Raw genomic sequence first — 7,822 nt, 5'->3', positions numbered from 1 at the left:
ATCTGGGAGGTGGAGGTTGCAGTGAGCTGAGATCACACCACTGCACTCCAGCCTGGGCAACAGAGGGAGACACCATCTCAAAATGAAAATAAAAATAAAAATAAAGTAAAATATGCTCCTTTTTAAAAAGTGCTGGTTAAGCTTTGACTACACCTCATTTAAAATTTTTTAATGTCAATAAATTTATTTTAAGTTGCTTCTAGAAGAAAACTGTTATTATTTTAAAGTTACTAATCTAGGAGAAAACTGTTATCCTCTCTACTTAAATCAAGGTGGTGACTGGAAATGCTGGCATATGGAAATAGGAGGGTGAGTGCTTAGAGTGAAATGCTCATAGGTGCCTGTCAAAGGAATGAGAAACTCAGGGAGTCAAGTAATCTAAGAATTCAAAAGGGGAAAATTCTCCTTATACAGGAACAATATTTAGTTGTGATTCCAATCTTCACCTTGTATTTCCCCTGATTTCTCTGGGTAGCCTCTGGCAGTGAAACCTCAAAATAAATTTTATTCATTTATCTCTCTATTTTTCTATTTCTCTATGTGATTTTTTTTTTCTTAGTGAGCATATCTATGACAATAATATGGTGTTGGATTGCTTCAAAGTTAACTCACCACATTGCCTTTGCCAACAAAGAGATCTGCCTTTTCTTTAGGTTTTGCAAAACTTTGTAGGTATTTTGCGCCCACAGTGTTCAATTGCGCCTTCAGTTGGGATTCAGTGGGGATTCCCATCACTGGTGTTATTGAAACATTAGCTTGGATTCCTGCCTGATCTGGCTGCCGTATTGTGGGCTCTGTCATCTGAGTTATTGGGGGAAGGCATCCTACTGACCATTCCATCCTGTCAATCCTGGAATCCAGGGATCCCCTTGACATCTGTCAGTCCCAGCAATAAAAGCTGGTGAACTCTGTGTCCACTGGTAGAGGTGATAACCCTGGTTGGTGTTTCTTCCTTGTAAACCTGATTGTAACACCCAGAGAGAAAGGAAATCTAATAGTGGCAACCATCACCATTAGACTCTTGGAACCAGAGATTTCCAGGTGGGGTTAGATGCATGGATAGGCTGGAATCCCAGGCCTGCCTTTTTCAAGGAGCGATAGCAGAGTTTTGAAATCATCTGAAGTCTCAAGTGATGTCTCTGTGGCTCTTAGAGAAGATGCTATGAACATGTGTTTATTGGTTATCCAAAAAAAAATTAAATCATAAAGAATATAAACAAAAACCTCTTGGCATATTTAAGTCAGAAATGTGCCTTGATTGTTTAATTCTACATTCAGCTGTTTCTGTGATTCCATGCTTATTAAGATTGCTTACTTTTGCAGCTATTGGTCAAATACAATGGAGCCCCTTGTCCCTGCCCCTTATCCATCTTAAAAGCAAGGAGGCGTGGTCAGTGTTATCGGTGAGGTCCATGTGGTGTTGGATTCTACAGTTCTGCCATGAGGGGAGTCACCACGTGGTTCCCTTCACCGTCTCCTCTGGGCTCCTTCATTGCACTCTGGAGGGTCTTTCTCCTGTGGAGCCAACAGGGATCCTGAGACACTAGGCTGGAGCTGGAGCTGTCCTGAGTCTTGTCCTTCAGGGGATATTTTCTGTCTCACCCATTCCACCTTGAAGGAAAATGGGACCCCAGCTATGGAAATCTACGGAGAGCTGGACATTTCTCCCAGCCACTGGCTGGCAGGCAAATACTTCTGATTCTGACGTTGTCAAGACTGCCTTGATGCCCAGCCATTCTCAAACCTGGGTGTTTTCACTTATTACCTTCACCAGCCCCAGGGGAGCCAAAGCCGGGGTGGAGTTGGGTGGGGGTTGTGGGTAGGTTTGTACCTCCTTCTATCTGTAGACTCTTCTGCCTCTTGGTGTTTGTCTATCTGATGTGCTCACTGTTGTAAACTCCTTGGCCCTGTCACCCACCCTGGGTCCCATAGCTCACTTCTTCTGCCTCCTCTTGTTTCCCCAGCTCTTTCAGAGACCCAGCGGGCTGTTGCTCACTCTTGGCCTGATTGGTTTTGACACTGTCCTATTTCTGTGTGGCTTTGCTACAGTAGGTTTACCTGGCAGGGCCATCCAACAGACATATGAGAAACTGGTCTTCTTTGTTTTCTGAATGAGCTGTTCTCAGTAGGGTATGATGTAGGTACAACTTTAATTCCTCCAAATTCATGGCTCAAGTCTGATAGCTCCTTCCCATCCCTGTTCTGAGTCTTCTCAGGCACCAGACTTTCCCTGTCACTTCCAGATACAATGAATGGTCTAATTTCCAAGCATTGAGAGGTCCAGAGAGGTTGAGTTTTCAAAAGTCCATTTTTCATTCTATTTCAAGATTCTTTGCATCTGGAGCCAGTGTCGGCATCAGAAATGCCTCTGGGGCCATGGCTGGCTTTCAGCCTGAGAGACTTGCGCACTCACTCCTCTCTTTACCATTGACCTCTGCCTCTGGTTCTCCAGGGTTGGAGCAGGAAGACGGAGGACAACAAGGGTTATTAATAGGGCTACTTGACCATGCATCATGATTTGGTGTCAGATTCCCCTCTGTGAAGCTAAGGTCTAAAAGCTGCCCCTTGTTGGTGGAATGCATGGGAGGGTGCCAGAGGGCGCCTGCATTGACATTGCCCCACAGCTCTCCATGGCATGGTTACATTCCTGTGTGTGTCTAATTATGGAACCCTTCCCCTAGCTTCACCCCCGGTACACCTCCAGCCTCTTTCTGTCAGGGCTGGCTCACCCCTGCAAGTCCAGTCACCTGCCGTGGGTCCCTGGGTACAAGGATATACCCAGGTCCTCTCACCTCACCATGGATGGAAGCTCAGTGTACTCCCCCACGGCCTCTCCTCCTTACCTGTGCCTAGGCAGCCTCTCTGCAAACTTCTCTGCCTGGAAGGCAGTCACTAGCCCCTGTGCCCTGGTAGCTGAGAACCCTAGGGAACCTCTTGGAGGCAGCCTAAATGGTTTTGTTGAAGCTTTCCTCAATGGCCTTGAGGTTGGTGCATCTGCACATGGATGTGAAATTTCCCTGCCTACATTCCTCTTTCCTTTCTTTCCCTGGGGTGGAGAGAGGTGCTGCACAGCCTCTCAAACTTTCTCTGAAGGAATACCACGTCTCTGGTCTCTTCTATCGGTGTCGGTGCATAAGAGCTAATTGTGCAGATGTCTTCCAGCTCCTTTGGTTGCTTGAAATTGTGGGAGAATTTATACTGCGCAGAAACCAGCAAACTCTACACATCCACCCTGCTCCCCTGTGCGACTGTGGGAGCTGGATACTCAGCACTGACGAGTTTGTGACATGTGTACACTTGAGGCTGGGAAGGCAGAGGGCAGGGGCTTGCTGTTGTTGCTGAGGTCACCCCTTAGAGAGTTGTGCATGGATGTGCGGGCTTCCTTTTTTAGAGAGTTCACCCCTGCCGTGCTCTGTGCGCTATTCTGAGCCTCAGCCGATGGCAGGAAACACACAATTTTGCACTCGGTTGCTTATGTGGCATTTGTGATATATTGGTGCTGTGTCTGGTGTTTCTTTCATGATGTTATTCCGTGTTTTCCAGGTTAGGAAACTAAACCTCTGAGAAGGTGGACTTGTTCAGGACCAGGTGGATGATCACGGCTAGCCTCTGTGCCTGCACTGTGCTGCCTGCACTTCCATGCCTGTGACCCTGTCTGTGGAGTTCACTGAGCCAGTCTTATAGTCCGGCTGCTGACTCCAGGAGTGGGGCATGGGGCCCAGGAATTCCTCAGCAATTCCGATGCAGGTGGCTCATGGATCATGTGGTTGGAAATCACCTCTGCAGTCTGACAGGGACTGGAGTTTTGGGGTTCTAGGAGAAATGGGTGGTTTTCAGAGGGAGGCCCTCCTCCTTCTGGTGCTAGAGCAAAGTCAGGCTTACAGTCCTTGCTATGTGTAAAGCACGTGGCTGGCCCAAGATCAGGGCTCTCCTTCACTCCATCTGGGGAGCCCAGCGACTCTGGTCTGCTGAGATTGACCTCCACACAACCTGAGCACCTAATGTTGTCAATTTCTGCTGGATTGTTTTGTGCTTATTAACAGTCTCTCGGTTATTTCCTGCATAATCGACTTTAAGTCAACAGATTGTAAATGTTAATTATATCACATAATTTCTAAATTATATGACTTTATAATTCTGAGTTTTATTGGCAGTTTCGGTAATTTACTCTGTGCACATTCAATTTGCCCAGTTGGCGTGGGCTCTATGATGTGCTGTCTGGGTTCCTGTCAGGAAGGAAGGACTTATTCCTTCAGATGCTGGCAGTATGGTTGGAAGATGCCTCGGCTGTCAGCCCTCTTTGGGAAGTGCCTGCTGATGAGGACAGCCCTGTCCAAGCTCATGCCTCCTTCCCAGGGCATTCTACAACCAATGACTCATCAATGCAGGAGTGTCAGCCAGGGTGCTCCAGAAAGATCCAATAGGATGGATGTAGACAGATCTTTCTCCCTCTCTCTCCGTGTGTGTGTGTGTGTGTGTGTGTGTGTGTGTGTGTAGATATATATAGAGATATCTCTTTATATTTCCAGTTCCTTAAAATAAATCTTACTACACCCATCTCAGTGTCCATACATAAATGTACACACACGTGTGTTTATATGTCTATAGATTCAGAGATAAAATGAGATATCTATGTATGGATGTGTACGTATGTAAATATAGACAGATAAACCAATTTCTTAAAAATACATCTCATTACATTGATCCATATTTATAACTATGTACATATGTGTATATATGTATATGCATATAGATTCAGATGGATGATAGATATGAGATGTATTTTAAGGAATTAGTTTACACAATTGTAGACTGGAAAGTCTGAAATTGGGAGGGCAGGCCAGCCATGATCTTTCCTTCTGAGGAAAGTTTTCCAGAGTGGGCCACAGCCCGGTGCTGTAAGAAGAAGAAGATATCACCATTAACAAGAGCAGCTAAGCTCTCCTTGTTAAAGGGAAGCCCTGGGAAGCTGGTGTCTGCTCAGATTCCCTACACAAGGGTCTCAGTGCTTTTGGGGGAGGCGGCCTTTTGTTTTCAGAAAACGTAGATGGATGTGACTGGGTTGAAGGTGGGTGGTATGATAGCTGCGTCTTCCTGGGGTTGGGCCACCGCATGCCTTAAACACCAGTGTGGGGAGCCTATACACATATATATGTATATACACATAGGTACATAGTTGTAAATATGGACCAATATAATGATATGTATTTTTAAGAAATTGGTTTATCTGTCTATACATATTTCTATACATAGACATCCATACATAGGTATCTCATTTTATCTTATATAAACACACGTGTGTACATTTATGTATGGACATGGAGATGGGTATAATAAGATTTATTGGCCGGGCGCGGTTGCTCATGCCTGTAATCCCAGCATTTTGGGAGGCTGAGGCGGGCGGATCACGAGGTCAGGAGATCGAGACCATCCTAACTAACACAGTGAAACCCTGTCTCTACTAAATATACAAAAAATTAGCCGGATGAGGTGACGGGCGCCTGTGGTCCCAGCTACTGGGGAGGCTGAGGCAGGAGAATGGCGTGAACCCGGGAGGCGGAGCTTGCAGTGAGCCGAGATGGCGCCACTGCACTCCAGCCTGGGCAACAGAGCGAGACTCTGTCTCAAAAATAAATAAATAAACAAACAAATAAATAAAAATAAAAGATTTATTATACCTCTGGTTACTGAAACTTAGCATTTCAGAGATGTCCAGGAAGCTAAGAAATTTTCCAGAGAAACTGGGAGGCATTACAACAGATATTAGCTTGCATGTATCTATGTAGGTGAATTTTTGTCATCAGGACAGAAGGATTAGTTCTGTCAAGTAATCAAGTGTCACACTGTTTGGCTCACAAAGGTCAATCTTTCCACGCTTCCTGGGTTTTGACTGTGAATGAGTATTGCTGGATCACGACAGAGAGGGCCCTGTGGTGGAGATGACGCACAGAAAGTGCGTCCTGTTTGCTTTCTCTGCTGTTGAACCAGCCTGTGTCTTTCTCTATACTTAGCAGGCAGTATGGTCCTCAGGAATACATAGAGGCTGGCTTTGAGTTCTGAGTTTGAATTTGTGTTCGTTTGCTTACCCTACCTATTATCTTCACATGCCTCAGTTTTCTGAGAAATGAGAACAGCTCTCTCAATAAACGGACCTAGTGATTAATACTATGAAAGGCTCTGCCTGCACCTTGCACTGCTGAACAAAACTGTTACCACCACACAGAAGAGCAGTAGCCTTGCTGGGTTAACTGGGTTCGTGATGAGCTTATTTTTTTACAAAATATTTAGATGTTCTAGCTATTATAAAAAGAGATCCCTCCCCCCGCCACCAGTCCCCCACCAATTTTTATGTAGAGAGGATCTGGTCTTGGGATTGCAGATTCCAGAAGGCTAGGCCAGCAAAGAAAATTCTGGTACTTAATTGTGCCTTTCTCAGTAAAAGAAAAAAAAAAAAGAAAACTCAATGACATTTCAAGCAAGAAAAGAAACCGCTAGTGGTGTGTTGGTTCACCAGGCAGGTGTGTGGAAAACCAGACAGCCAGCGAGGTTCTGCCCTCCAGGAAGGCTCTCCTCCAGGTGCGGACCCTCTCCCCCTGTCACTGAGAAGCTCGTTCATCTCTCTCCGTTCGTTATCACAGTCTCCATCTTAAACCCTACACACTGCCTCTGGAAAGTCTTGTTGTTCTTTAGGGGCGGAACACTCCAGAGCCAGCCCCCACCGCCCCCGCCCTGCTTCTGCTCTGAGGTGGCCCCAGCAGGAGTACCAATCCTAGACCCTGACTAAGCAGAGCTCCCGGGCTTCCACTGGCCAACCTCACAGGCCCGGGGTCCAAGGATGCACATGCTCATTGTTGGGGCTGAAATAGAACTCCCCATCTTCACTGAGACCCACCTTTCCAGCCTTTCCATCCTGCTCTCCTTTCTTCCCTGCACCTTTTGTGCTTAATTGGCTGCCAGGTTCTGACATGTCTTCTCATCTCCACCCTGTCTCCTGCATTCCGAGGCTTCCCTATCTTCATTACCTTGGGCTGGACCATGGCAGCCATCCTGAAACTGACCTCTCTGCCTCTGGCCTTCCCTCCCTGTAGTCTCCTGCCTCGTGAATCATCCTAGCACCCTGTTTGGGAAACTTTGCTCAGCAGGTGCTCCAAAAACCTCAGCTATTTTCACAACAAGATTCGGACTTCCTAGCCTGAAAGTCTAGACTCTCCCCACAGCCTGGCCCTTAGAGATCCACACAAACCCTCATAGTCCAACCAATGCACTCGCCATCTCCCTCTTGCCTCGCGCTGTCCTGCTGCTTCATTTTTCTGGAACTTCTGCCTGAGAGACTTGTCTGGTTTCTCACCACCCTCTCTGTTCCAGGCCATTGTGAAAAACCCCTCAGCTCTTTTTTTTTTGCTTTGCAAATCCCTTCTCAACCATCTCAGGAGATGGCCAAGATGGCAAAATCATTTTTACAGTTTCAACAGGGGGTTCTATTAAAAGGTCTCATTGACTCCTCACGTGAAGTAGCTGTGTTGGCTCCCTGTGCAGAGTCTTCTGCAAGCTGCACTTGATTTCTGTTTTGCCTAAGTTATTGTTTTTGTCTGGATTGCCTTCCTCTCTGATGTCCATAGAAGTTCTTCCTATTTTTCATGATCTGGGTTCTGCTATTCAAGGCTGAAATGCCGTCTTTTCCTCTCTTTCAAATGATTCCAGTTCTTCTTACTGGAGCAGCTATGTGTCCTCTTCATCTGCATCACAAAACCTGGGTCCGCAGGCTTCCTCTCCTGCAGGGCATGTAGGCTCTTTGGGAGTGAGAGACACACCTTGGGACTTT

At 46.4% G+C, this 7,822-nt stretch overlaps 1 protein-coding gene across 1 annotated transcript in view; it reads left to right on the top strand.

Annotated features, from left to right (window-relative positions):
- Positions 1-7,822, top strand: part of ERG (v-ets avian erythroblastosis virus E26 oncogene homolog) — a 300,545-nt gene that overhangs the window by 60,718 nt on the left and 232,005 nt on the right. The window lies entirely within an intron of this gene.

This window comes from Mandrillus leucophaeus, unplaced genomic scaffold, assembly GCF_000951045.1.
Source record: "Mandrillus leucophaeus isolate KB7577 unplaced genomic scaffold, Mleu.le_1.0 Scaffold262, whole genome shotgun sequence".
Lineage (NCBI taxonomy): Eukaryota > Metazoa > Chordata > Mammalia > Primates > Cercopithecidae > Mandrillus > Mandrillus leucophaeus.
This window is presented reverse-complemented; position numbering and strand designations above follow the sequence as displayed.